Here is a 14,744-nt window from a genome sequence, read left to right on the forward strand (position 1 = left end):
CATTATACTTTACAGCTAACAGACTAAGTGAATAGACCACAGTTATAACGGGTTAATAAGAAACCCTTCCCTTTGCACAACAGTAGCAGCAACGTTAAACCCCTTTGTTTAACAACAACAAAAAAGAAATGAAACAAGCTTCGGTAGCACTTGAGTAATAACCCTCATAGCTAGCGCATTTTCACGGACAATGAAGCCATTCTTTTTCTGAACGGGGAAATCCCCCTTTGTGTTCGATGTCAAAACTAAACAGTAAGAACTAATCCACCTCCAGAAGCTGCAATCACCTCTAGCCATCTTTACGAACGCCATCCTTTTAATCATGGCCTTTCATAAGTCAACACCGTATACTTCTAGAATACCAGCAGACAATGCTTTTCGTTGTAACTCGAATTCTATGCGCAAGGCAAAACTGCTCCGCGGTAGTCAGTTATAATCGCCGCCCGCTGTACTACGCCGAAAGGTGTACTTTAACGGGTAACCTAACCAGGTCAATCGATTTGTTTTTACTCTTTTCCATAACGACAGATCGCTTTCCTTCAACACTATAGTAGATTTAGTAATCTACCGATCCATAACAAACCCTACATCCCCTCATCCAGTCCAATTACTACGCCGCAAAGTACCTTGTTGCTCTATAACGACCATACAGCAGACGGTAAAGCGGAAGAAAAAGCAAATTAAAGAGCAGACGAAAGCTGTGCACAGGAGCAGACGATACGAAACTCGCCGCAGCGTCGCATCCCATAATCGCTTTGGACGCACCGCAGTTTCGTATTAAGTAAACCAGTCCGATCCATGATCGTCTTTCTCGGCACGCGGGCTCTACTGTTATATCGAAAAAAGCCGAATAAAGTCAACATAAGCACGCAATGAGATCCAGTTACCTGAGGATAGCTCAGAATCGGCACTCTGGCATCTTTCGGATAAGCGCGTTGGACTCGCCAGTATATCAACACGTCGAAAAGTCGAACAAAAAATGGAATATTAGGCGCGGAGGAAATGATCTAGCGAACGTCGTTCCCATTTACCAAATAGTTCAAATCAAGAGTCGTTATTGTGATCTTAGGCGCGATCAATTTTAGCACTGAACCGGTTTTATACGCAAGTGCGGTCCGCCCGTTCCCGCAGACACCTTATAAGGATCGCGCACGTACAACTTTAGCAACGAAGAAAGCACGACGGTATTGTTTTCGACCGCCGATTCTCGAGCAGTCTGGAAAAAATTGGAGCGACCGGGTTTGGCACGGATGAAAAGATACAAAAAAGAGAAGCGCGGCCTAATAATAACAGTTCACGTATAGCTGCGCTTTAAAGGCGCGAAACATCAGAGAAAGAAGTCACGAACTGAGAAAAACTCGAAAAAAAATGAATAAATAAAAATGAAGGCGATGTCTAGGTAGCGTAACCGAAGAAAGCGAAGAGCCAGCCCCCCCCCCCCCCCCCCAAAAAAAAAACAAAAAAGAGAGAGAAACCAGGTCAAGCATCGCTAGAAACGGTCGAAGAGACGCGTCTCTAAACGGACCATGCACGTACTTAAGAAAAAACAAATGAAACATACGAAGGAGAAAACGATCCTCTTTGACTGCCGGCCCTTCATATAGTTACGAGGCAAAAGGAGACAAAAGAAAAAAAACGAAGCCGTAAAAGAAACAAACGCCGAATCAGAACAGAGACGATCCAGCTATAGCTGCACTCTTCAGGCCTCGCTTCGGCCCAGCCATACGCTCTCGTAAGGTCTTCGCGCACGTTTCCTTGCGAAGCCGCATTCTATAGTGCGCATGCTCGACGAGAAGAAACACAAGGCCGAATATAAAAGATCGTCTGCTTCGCGGCCCGCAGGTTTTTTCGTCTGCTATTTGGGTGCGCGCACGCCATCATCGTCTGCTTTAATGCCGCAGTCACGGCAGCCGACAGTATACTAATCGTCCGCAGCAAAAGGCAGTTACGTGAGGAGGTGATATATTCACTACCGCACGTACTTTTGCCTATAGGGCCGCAAGCTTGCTTGCTTACCTCTCGACAGTAGGTAAAAAAGAAAATAAAAAGCCTTAGTACTAACGGTTTTTCTTGCGAAAGATCAGCCGGCGAAGCCCCCATAGTGAGTGTGCCCGCGTGACTACGCGATGCGTGAGTCAAAAGACCAGCGAAGAATGATAAAAAAAAAAGGTGTCATTCATCTATGGCGTGCTCATTCCGTTTCCCTATAGCCTGCGCATGCGTCCGCTGAGTACATAAATCAGCGCGGCCTCTATATTGCAGGCGTCACCGACTCGGCGATATAATATCGTCTGCTCAAGCCAGACCAAACAAACGGTCACGCAAACTGGACCCGATAACGACGTCCACTGCAGCAGCGCCCTCAAAGATGTGCTCCAATGCGAGCCTCTATAACTTATGATTGATTTGTGGGGTTTAACGTCCCAAAACCACGCTATGATTATGAGAGACGCCGTAGTGGAGGGCTCCGGAAATTTTGACCACCTGGGGTTCTTTCCTCTATAACTTATATAAACAGTAGTGTTCTGCATGACGTGCTGATACGTGCGGTACTTAGGTTATGGAAATAAAGCATCAAATAATTAAGCCCATCTTGGACACGCGCAGCGGACTAGTACAACATAAGTGACATATGATCACAGCAATCAGTGGGCTGTATTGTTCGCTCGTTCCACTACAGATAAGCGCTACTCTTAAAAAGGTCGTAAAAAGGGTAATGGCTGCCGCATTTAATACACCCTTGACACGCGTACCGCCTTTCACTATCATGCCTTGATAATCTGTGTGCGATTATATGTGTGTATACGCTCTCGGTAATGGTTCGTACATGCCTCTATGCATACGTCCTTATCTTGGGATGTCACTGCAGTACGTATTCGTGGTGATCACATGAAGAGCCAATAGAATACGGACTCACCCTTTTTTTCATTTCGGCATGTCCTGGTAAAGTTAAAAACTTTAGATTACTACTTCCCTGTTGGTAAAAACTCTTGAGCAGCGTCTGTTGTAAAGTTACTAACTCGGCAGTTACTACCTACATAAGTAGTAAATACTGTGAAAAGTATCACTACCATTTTTTTCTTTCGATAGTCTATGTACCCTAACTCTGTGCACTCGCAGATCGCTTTTCCCATGCCCCATCTTCAACATAAAAACAACTACAATATAAAAGAGGAAAAAAAAGGAATAAAAAGACCGGAGTTTCACAAGTGCGCTAACTCAAGGGTTCCCCGCAAGGGCCTCCCCACGGCAAAGTGACGAAAGGATCCCATTTAAAGCCTGTAGTCATTTAACGACTATGCTCGTGCGTTCCGGAAATAACTGGGTACAGATAAAATGGAAAGAAAAAGAAAAAAATGCCCGAACCTCGTATCGAGTGAAGAAAATCACAGCATATCGACAGAGTGAATGATGATGAGTGGGGCAAAGCGCCCGTCAGCCCGTCCGTGCTTCTGTCCGTCCGCGCGTCCATCAATGCGTCCGTCCGTCTGTCCGTGCGTTCGTCCATGCGTCCGTCCGTGAGTTCATTCATCCATCTGTCCGTCCATTCGTGCGTCCATCCATCCGTACGTCCGCCTGCTAGTACGTCTGTCTGTTGTCCGTCCGTCCGTGCGTCCATCTAGTGAACACTCCAAGTACTGCCATCTTGCATCTTGCATCCCATGTGGCACATACCAGCTCTAGAGCGGTTATGTGCCACAGGTGGCTACTTACTACAATTACATACATCCCAGGATGTACAGACCCACGCCTTAAGGAGCTTCGCCCCTAAATATAAAGAAAGTGTGAACATCTCCAACAAAAGTATACTGAATGTGCCTGGTGGCTCACAGAAAATTTCACTTGGTTAGCTCACTTACATCCTATTCAACAAGGTTCACAATTCGAACGAGCCTGGCTTATCTAAACGCATTCCCATTAAGGAACATCTGACCAAGCACATTTTCACACGACCGATGAATTGCAAAGGACAGTAACATAGGGCATGCGCGTATTTTTTCTATGAGTGCATTATTATAAATGCTCACCAGTTCACACATCCCGAGAACGGCGCTACAAGACATGTTCCGACTAGGCCCAAATACGCGCGTTTTGGCTGACTGATTGACTGCCAAATAAATCGCAACGCATTATCACAATTCACAATGACTTGTTCTTATTCTATACCTGAGACAAAATTTGATTTACGACGAAATGCAGTTAGGAGCGAAGTAGGACACACTAAAGCCAGTGCCTCATTCACGCCCGCTATCTTCAACGACTATTATGTCTCGTGAATGTCTCGCACATCGCGGCGACATCTCGCGAATAATTACACCAAATACTGCAAGTTTGTCTCCCTCACAAACTTGTCTCCGAAGAATTACCTCGTCCAAGCGTCAGCTATGCCGGGGTTGATTGGAATTGGTGGACAGAAACGCCCATGACGCGTCCATTGTGTCGTAGAATCAACACGACGAAACGCGGCACGCTATGTGCGCCATGCCAGTCGACGCAGGAGCCGGCGAACCGAAGCGGCCCTGAACCAGTTCAACGCACTTGAACTGTCGCCATAACGGACAGCGCTTCCTGCACTTAGGCTACACAAAAACAAAAGCAGAAGTGACAGGTCGAAAGACAAATAACTGGCCACAGCTGTAAGTGATATACGAAGCCACGCTTTAACACCAGCGAACCCTCCATGTAGCCCGCTGTTGTTCGTATAGAGCACAGGACTTCTTGAACATTCCATCACTGTGTGTGTGTGTGTGTGTGTGTGTGTGTGTGTGTGTGTGTGTGTGTGTGTGTGTGTGTGTGTGTGTGTGTGTGTGTGTGTGTGTGTGTGTGTGTGTGTGTGTGTGTGTGTGTGTGTGTGTGTGTGTGTGTGTGTGTGTGTGTGTGTGTGTGTGTGTGTGTGTGTGTGTGTGTGTGTGTGTGTGTGTGTGTGTGTGTGTGTGTGTGTGTGTGTGTGTGTGTGTGTGTGTGTGTGTGTGTGTGTGTGTGTGTGTGTGTGTGTGTGTGTGTGTGTGTGTGTGTGTGTGTGTGTGTGTGTGTGTGTGTGTGTGTGTGTGTGTGTGTGTGTGTGTGTGTGTGTGTGTGTGTGTGTGTGTGTGTGTGTGTGTGTGTGTGTGTGTGTGTGTACACTTATGTTCACAACACTCGATCATCATTCTGAAGTGAATAGAGCGGGCAATCATAGGACGTGCAACTAACCGAAGGGCGTGTAAGCTCCGTCAAATGTATATAGCACGTTTCACGCCTGCAAACTGTCAGCCATCAAAAGGTGACCGAGTTGGCAGGGCGCGGTGTTTACATATCGTGGAAGCCGCAGCCATTCAAACGCATGCCTGCAGGGCGGGCGAGACACTTGACACATAAAGGCGACATTGTACGTACGCTACAGCAGCAGAATATATCAAAACCACTCCCTCGATTTGATTTAGGTTGGGGGGAGGAGGAATAGAGTTGGGAGGCGTAATTTATAACCACAGAGGGGCACCGGACTCCCCCCTTCCGCTTTAACGGAAAGGGTTAACGAACGGAGTCTTCCGTCTTGATAAACTTGGGACACAGCGCCACCCACAGTGACAGACATCACACACCCCCTTTCTCTCACCCTGGGCCGCTGGTTTCAACACAAAAACAGGACACCAGACATCCAAATCAAACACCGGAACGCACAAGCGCCATAGAAAAAGTCAGTCCACTCGAGGACGACATTGACAGATGACACAGGCATACGTTTCATAACGAGGCCAAGCGGCGCATGCGTTTGGGTCGCTGCGCGAGCATGGCAAGAGACAACGGATTCATTATGTACCTCGCCCGTATTTTTCGTCATTCTTGTTTGTTTTGCACGCGTCGGAATGGGCGCAGGGCAAGAAGCTTCGGCTATTATATGCCGCAGCTGTCACGGACCCTATAGCTGTGTAGCATGAGGGCGAAACGTACAGCAGACGACGCATGTATATAGCAAACGAAGCGCAAGACGAGCGCACGTCGTCTGTGTTGTGTCTGTGTCATCTGTCAAGCAAAAACCCAACAGATGACGTTCTCATGCAGTACACCCGGGTTCAAACATGGATCGGATCATGTGGCACCAGGACGTGCGATACGCTCTATAGGAGGCACAACGATTCCACGAATGTATAACTGCCTGTGCCTATAACGCGCCCATTGTTCGTCCCTCTGTGAAGGGCTCCGCGGACCACGGATATGGATCACTCCGGAGGGGCGATCACGTATACGCCCAACCAAAGGCAAACACAACTGCCAATCGGGTTAACAATGAGGCATTACGCGAGCTCTTGTCTGAGGCAAGCCATCATGCACCCGCTCGTCGTGCTGCTACCAGTTCTTTATATGGAGATCCACGGCAGCTCGTAAAACGTCCCAACAGGAAATCAAATGATGAATGCTCAAGTGAACTCACTCTCAACAACAAACGCAGTGTGGGAACAACAGATCCACTGATGCACTAAGACACTTATACAACGAAAGCTGCGTTTAAAAGGACAAAAGTTTATAGATAGTGGTTCATGACTTCCTGCACAGGTACTGGCCTTTCAAAAGGGCCCATATATGATTTCTCACGTATACTACTAATAAAGGTCTCAGCAATAGAAGTGTGGCAGCTTGGGCTAGTTGGTATGGCATGACGATAGTTATAGCGCGAGAACAATAGGACGACAGAGAGACAAGAAGGACACGAAAGACACGAGCGCTAAAAAAACGCTGGTGTCTTTCGTGTCCTTCTTGTCTCTGTGTCGTCGTTTTGTTCTCGCGCTATAACTATCCTCAGCAATAGAGCGGGGCGTTTCGAAATTTCCGTTCTTTCTCAAGCGGATTCGTTTAGCAAACCGTTTTAGCAAGATTCGGCAGCAGCACTAGCCATCAAAAGGCAATTCATCCACACAACATAACCAGAAATTACGCCTTCCTCTTTCGTACGTGTACGTATAACACTTGTGTCAAACGGTCACTTTCGATCGAATTTTTTTTTCACCCTGATTGACTTCTTGACGCAACCTGCGAGCCAATCACCGTTGAGCTATTTCATCGAGATTGAGCTCAATAACGACCAAAAGTGCGCCATGTCCCACCGGTATCGTAAACAGAGGGAGCCAAATCACCCAATCTGGCCACCTTTCACTACAAACTGGGACTCGTTGTTAGCAAAACTACAGATTCGCTAATACAGAAAACTAATTAAAAGTGCTTCTACTACGCATGCGCATACAAAAAAAAAAGAAACACGAGGATCGGCTTCAGCGTAGGTCACGCACAGTACAACGACCGACAGAAAGCGTAATTAACCTAAGGCACGCGCGGGTGCGCTGGGTGAAGGCCAGTCAACAGTGTTACTCAGTGTACAACTGAGCGCTTGTGTAGAACGCGCTACAGCAGCCGCATAATAGGTGCGAGCGCATCTGCGCACGTCGAGGCTTAGGTATGCGTAAACGGCGTCGTAATGAGACCCACTGTGCCGACCCACTTTATGAAAAAAGGTGAACTCATCTGTTTACCCTCACCTCCTGATCGCTTGCCACTCTCAGCTTCTCTCTCTTTTTTTTTTCTTCCTCTCTCTCATTCTGTATGGCCGTGAACCATTCCCGGCTGTGTACACAGAGATACGTGCCCCATGTACGGCAACAGGGCTACCGCCGTTACCCGGACGACAGAGTCCGTTGGAACTCAGTTAAGGTCTTCGGCAAGAGAAAGTCAATAACTCGGCAATAAAAATGTTTGGGGTTTAACGTCCCACACCACGATGTGATTTTGAAGGAGGCTGTGGTAAAGAGCGAAGAAAATTTCGACTACGACGGGTTCTGTAACGTACCCATAAATGTATACCTATACACGGGCCTTTGGCGCTTTCGCCTAAATCGAAATGCGGCCGCGCTGCGGCCGGGATTCGATCCCGCGGCCTTAGTATCAGCTGCCGAGCACCACTATAGACCAGCGTGGCGGGTCAAGTCACGAACTCCACCCCTAAACGAAGGTGGTATGAAAGCGGTGTTCATTTTACGAATGAATGACCTATATAGCCCCTCGAACCCCGCCAATACTTTGCCAACATTAAGCACTGCGAACACGTGCAAAATACAGTTGCATACAGCGATCACTGCTTAACGTTGATAAAGACCATCAAGCAGTACAGGTGATATCAGCCATAATTTATCCACGTGCCAGCAAGCTTGGGTTAGAGCTGCTGGTATCGGGGCAAATACGGTGTCTAAATTGGATGACAAGTATTTGTGTGGCTAAAAAGTGCCCAAGAAGACATTGCCTTCAAGAAAAGCTGAATGTAGACAGGACTGATATGCGCCCATAGTGTTACGCAGGCGCCCAAACCGTTTCAGGGTGCAATACTACAGCTTGGTAGTGATGGGGATAAGGGTTACCCGCGTTCGATATAACGAACAAATGCGTATTGCCGTACTGCCTTCGTATCCCACGAAGCTGCGTCGGCTTGCTTGATGTGCCTTCCGTTTGTTAGCTTCTTCAACCCCCGGCTTTTACTACATTCTTTTTGCTACACATGCATTACTTGCCGTATGCCGAATTAAGCCAAACTAAAGCAAGAAAGAATATACAAGTCAACAACCGCGAGATGTGACAGCACGCTCCAAAACAAGCGCACGCACGAACGCACACACACACACAACACATCACACAACCCACACACAACACATACACAACACACACACACACACAACACATCACTCAACACAAACACACACACAACACAACACACACACTCACACACATAACACAAACACATCACACGACACACACACACAACACATCACACAACACACTCACACACATAACACACACGCACGCACGCACACACACACACACACACACACACACACACACACACACACACACACACACACACACACACACCATGCGACCTACGCGTCTATTAAATGCCACAAAATGTCAATCCCAATTTGACATTACGGCTACCGTAATATTGGATTATATGGAAACAACGCAGCTGAAGCGGCTGAATCTTCAACCAACATTGGCGAAAACGCACCTGACATAAGCCAGGAATTAGCCAATATTATAGTCGGTGCACTATATGCATCGTTTTCTACTTTGGCATGTCTCATTCCATAATTTTATCAATTGCTCACTCGCGTTTCTTTATTTTGTGTTTCCGTTATGTCTTGTTTTCTTATTTGATTACTTACGTTTTGTTATTCTTCGCTTCGGTTACAAGCATATCCGTCGTGCACGTCAACAGGTTTCGGGTGGTAAACGCCCAATGAATCTATACCTGACTTCAACACAAGGACAACGCTGCAATTCCGTGTTTCGCGTCCGTCCACTAAACCAGCTGCACAAGACATTGGGCAGGGGGTGGCCGAGTCAAGGGGACTGGCAGTGGACCGAGAAAATGAAAGAAACAATAATAATAAAAGGGCTCTGCCGCTACACCAGATGTTGTATACAGGCAATGCACGAACGTACGCCACTTTTCACGCCCGACTGGTCACTGCCGGCGATCGGCTATCCCGTCCACGTATACGATGGCGAGCTGTCGTGCTCGCCCTTAGGATGCGCCGACAAAAAAATTAGTAAGAAAGAAAGAAAGAAAGAAAGAAAGAAAGAAAGAAAGAAAGAAAGAAAGAAAGAAAGAAAGAAAGAAAGAAAGAAAGAAAGAAAGAAAGAAAGAAAGAAAGAAAGAAAGAAAGAAAGAAAGAAAGAAAGAAAGAAAGAAAGAAAGAAAGAAAGAAAGAACGTTATTGCGTGTTCTTTGTTTATATACGCGTGTATACACCGAGGCAAATGATTTTCAAGGTCCCGTATCTGTGCATAGCGGGACCATTCCATGGATGAATGAATCTCATAAGGCACCAAGCGAGCGGTGCTCTTTTATACATACACATGTTTGAAAGCCGGAAACAAACAAGGCGAACCCTTTCGTAAGAGAAGTAGTGCACGGTAGGCCCGGTACCCGTATAATACGACTTTTCGGTTACAGTGACACCGTGTACGCCGTGAGAATTGGTATACTCGCCGTCAAAACTATAGACGCCGCGAGCTCGAATTACCCATCGCACCAGCAAAGGAGAAGCATTCTTTGAAGCGGTGGCACGGCCTACCAACACACACTAGCGCTGACGAGTATATATAGTTATGGAATATAGTTGACTGTTAAGCTGAAAGCTTCGCGCCAAGACAAGTCGAAAAACAAAAAATGACACCAGGCGTCGACGTCGATACGAATGCTATACCGACGCTCTCGCAAGTTATTTTCAAATGTAACAATGACTAACGATTAAGAGCAAAAGTTAATGCGAATTAAAAGAGCATTTGACCTGCATCAACGTACAAATCCCTCATCTCGTGTAAATAAGAAAATCGCAGCGCGCGCTTATTGTTCCTTTTGCCAGGTGCGCTCCAGGTTCAGAAATAGCGAGATTGGGGGAACATAAAACGCATTATGCAGTCGGAATTAGTCGGAACTTTTGCTATTTATTTTCAGAGGAGGATCAGGCATTACCTACTATAACAACCAGCAGTTCCGTTGACTGAAGCAAGGCTTCCTACACAAAAACCTACGAACACTTTTTTTTCGCAACACGATCTTTGGAATCAACGTTCTAGGGCTAACACCTGCGTATATAAACCTCAGAAAAATCGGAAATGTGGACCTACACCTCGGTTCTGTTCTTATCTAGACACCACCTTGATACGACATAAATCGGGCACTTGTGAAGGATCTTTTTGCTCGATAACATGGGTGCGTTTTTTTTTTTTTGTTTAACTTGAAAGCGCTCAATCATGCCAATTTCTTGCTGTTTCATACGAATCAATGAAGCGCATAGTCGCTGACCTTTGAGTGATAAACGACCGTCATCTTCGCAACGTGTCAGAAACGATTGACGACGTCCTTTGCGTACTTGCGAATCCCATAACGCTCAGCGGTGATCGACAATCAATATATCTCTGGAGCGCATCGACAGCGTACCGTTTCCAGGGTCATTTTCTACCCATCTCCGTATACCGCCGTGCTCGTAAAGCAATAAAATAAAGAATAGTTATACTTTTTTTATTATAGATGAAACGAAACTACAGATTCCCTAATACAGAAAAATAATTAAAAGCGCTTCTATAACGCATGCGAATACATAAACCGCCTCCTCACAGCCGTTGTTATTGACGTTATCCTTCCGAATCAACGGGACGGCTCGGTGTCTACGGAACACGGCGTTCCGCAGACGCAGACGAGCACGAGGTTGCAGGCGCGAGTCCCTGACACGACACAAAACATCGGCGTCCGGTCAAATTTTTCAGTCGAAATTTTCGCAGCCCTCCACCACGGCGTTTTTCAATCATATCGTCGGTTTGCGAATACAACCTCACAAATTATTCATCCAGCGTTAATCTACGCAGTTTCTTCCACTGTCTGTCGGGAAATGTTGCGGGCTGAGGCTTTATTCTTTTCGTAACTCGCAATAAAGAATGTGTTAGGAAGCCATCTGTCTCGTAAACATCTGGTTTTACTTCGGGTGCGTTGGACATGCTGTGTAACGGTGCGGGGTCATCCGAAAGCGTGACCATCAAATATACACCGTTTTTTTTTTTCACGACAAATCTAAGCACACCGTCATTATTCCTTCTTTACCTCGTGCAAAGCCGACCTGCCATGCCAATACGCGCACCGTTAACTTCGCAAGAAAAAGAACGTAAAAATTTCTCTGTATTCCCACTACGCAGTCTATATTTCTACGCACACAATCACCCTTTCTCTTTCTGAGGTAGGAAGGAAAAAGAAAAACAATCTTTTCCCATCTCGATTCTTGGTGTTTATGTCTCTTGGTTCGTGTGATTCCCAACAAAAGAGTCGACGCGCTATTTGAGGTACACAGAATACCGCCCCACACACGAAGGGGGGCGGATGCGGAGGAGAGAAAAGCTACAAAGCTTCCTCTGACGTCCAACACCCGCGCGGTGATAACGGCACGAGTACGGAGCGCGCAGAGCACCGCGTCGGTGAAACGGAAAAAAAAGAACGCCTCACAATCTCCATGGAAACATTTGTTGCGACCGAGGAGAATCCGAAGAAAAGGGTAGCGAGCGAAAAAGGAGATCGCCCAAAACGGAGTGCAAATGCGTGACGGTTTACGCTCGAACGAACAGAGGTGCGCGCGGGGTGTTTTTAGTTGGTTAGTTTGTTTTTAACTTACACGCTGTACGCAAAGGCGGTATTCTGAGACTCGCTTTCGGCGAAGCTAAACGTGGCATCCAGTTTCGCGAGATTTCGCGATAGCTGCAGGCTCGCGAGAATCGGAAGCTCGCAATTGAATGGAATAACTGCACTGAGGTCCTCCGGGGTAGTGAACTTGCCAGTTGAGCGGGCCGCTCCAACGTTGCGGGTCCGTTGAACTTCCTGGAGTTACTGTATATGCTACCTAAGGGTAGCACTCTAGGACTGCCCGTACAGTTGTGCTTCCAAATCCGGACTGCGTTGCGCCGCATACCAACTGCACGACGCAACGGTCTTCGTCCCTTCTTGACGCGGTGCACCGCCAGAGCACGTAACGTGAGCTGGTCTAGACAGGTTTATAGTTAAGCGTCTGGCACAGCTTTGAGGGCGCGTACGCAAAGCGGAGAACCGATCCAACTGCCTAATAAAAGGCGTGGATGGAATAGGCAGCGTTGCCTGTTCACACCGACGGCATACTTGAACAACACAGACGAAACGCAATACAACTGACTAAGTGCATGCGACAAAAACACGAAGTGGGAAGTGAACGACATCGAAGGAGAGGGCACTGCGGACAAACCGCGCATGCGCAGATCCTTCCATAGTTCCATTAAATGAGCTGTTAGATGCGCCTCGCATGTGTGTGTGTCGTTCTCGTTTGCCTTTTTTTTTTTTGTAAATCACGCAGCGCTGCCTATTTTATACACGATGCTCCAACTATATAGCCCCAAGAACCTTTCCTCAATGTAAGCCTGGTAATAGTTTCGTGCTTTGCCCGACGACTCTGGCGCGCGTGCGCGTGCTGTGGCGAGGCTCTCGAAAACCAATGGAAGAAGACAGAATATTTAGACAGAACCAACTCGCCCAAGCAGCAGTTTTAGCGAAAAAGAGTGAAACTGCCACCGAAAGTGAATGTCCGTTAGAACGTAGCGTCGCCAGAGATTGGCATTTGCAGAGCTGTGCTATAATAGCTCAATCAACGATCAGCGAGCATCAAAAGCTGTAGTTCTTCAAGTTAATTGCTGAAACTCGTTGCTTTTTGGCGCCACGAGGTCGACCCGCGGCGTCAGTATACCATTCACACGTAGACTAAACGTCGACCCCAACTCCCCTGCAATTAAACCAAACACGCAGACCTTGAATCCCGTACAATGCGTACGAGATCTTCTTCCAGTGGCGAACATAACCGCATATCCGCTTTCCTCCCGAACACCTGCTGCTAACTAGGAATTAGAAGCATGAACACTCGCCAAACGACTGCATCTATACGCTCTACATAACGGCGTAATTTGAACGGATACCGTTCTTACATTTCGCACTGCGTCTTGCATCTACACTAGAAGCGTTCTTGATGATCCGCCTGCATCGTGCGGGTATCCACAGTCGTGCAGAATTAAAGAGCAAGCCTATAGGTACAGAAGCGGCGCGCCTCCTTGTACGTCCATCATAATTATCGTAATTATCACATGTGTTATTGAGTGGGCTGTACTTTATACAACGCGCGCCGATAGCGAGATGAAAGAACGGTGCAGAAATTACAGAGGGGGAAAAAAAAGAGCTCCACGCATGTGCGTTCGACCTGAATGCGTGCTATTTTGTTTCTTTATTACCTTATATTCAGTACAAAAACCGTCAGGCCTGCGTTCAATGATCAGCACGGCCTCAGCAAAAAGCTCGTTAGGCAACTGCTATACAAGCACACGTCACTGGGTACCTACTACGCCATAAATATTCATAATGTATGTGTGGTATAGGCAGGTATGCACTATGCCTTCGTCATTCGGAGAAGCGTGGCATCCGCTACACACGTGGAAGGAACCTGTTGCAAAATTTTTTTAATGCAGTGGCTGACGACGATGAAGTATTATGCCTGAAGTGGGTACGCACCACAGTTAATAGGTGAACAACAAGGTTTTGTACATGCCCTCAAGCATCGGACTATACCCGCTCGTTACGCAATCCGCATTGTGTGATTGACGCCTGCGTTGTTCCCTATAGCTGTTCTAAAATGCTTTATTATTCCTACTAACGCAATTCCTTTTCCCAACATCAAGCCAAGTTTGCTACGAAGTCAAGCCAAGTTTGCTACGAAGTGTCGAGAACCGGCGTGGCTCTGCGGTAGAATACAAGGCCGGCCCACATCGGGGCTCCTAGGTTCTAATCCAGTCGAGTCCTTGGTGTTTTCTTTAATCATCATCTCATGGGAATCAATATTATACTTCACATAATATCGTTTCCCATGGAATGATGATGATGATGACTCCAAACATGGATCATACTTACTCAGATGGGATCGGCCAAGAATTCATTATATAATTTAGTGAGGATTTGCCGATTTTTTTTTTCGTTTTTCCAACCCATCCCTATGACCAAATAATGTTTTGAATGACCGGCAACACTAATTATTATCCCACAAAATTACAATTTCTTAACAATTATTTGAATTTCTTACCCTTTCCAACTACTTTATTGTGTACCGTTGGACTCACGGCCCACAGACTGCACGACGAGTTGCGGCAGGCTACTGGGGAAGGAA

General features: G+C 46.8%; 1 protein-coding gene across 2 annotated transcripts in view; it reads right to left on the bottom strand.

Moving 5' to 3' along the window:
* The window catches only part of LOC119167419 (echinoderm microtubule-associated protein-like 2), a 218,094-nt gene that overhangs the window by 172,905 nt on the left and 30,445 nt on the right, over positions 1-14,744 (bottom strand). The window lies entirely within an intron of this gene.

This window comes from Rhipicephalus microplus, chromosome 6 (genome assembly GCF_043290135.1).
Source record: "Rhipicephalus microplus isolate Deutch F79 chromosome 6, USDA_Rmic, whole genome shotgun sequence".
Lineage (NCBI taxonomy): Eukaryota > Metazoa > Arthropoda > Arachnida > Ixodida > Ixodidae > Rhipicephalus > Rhipicephalus microplus.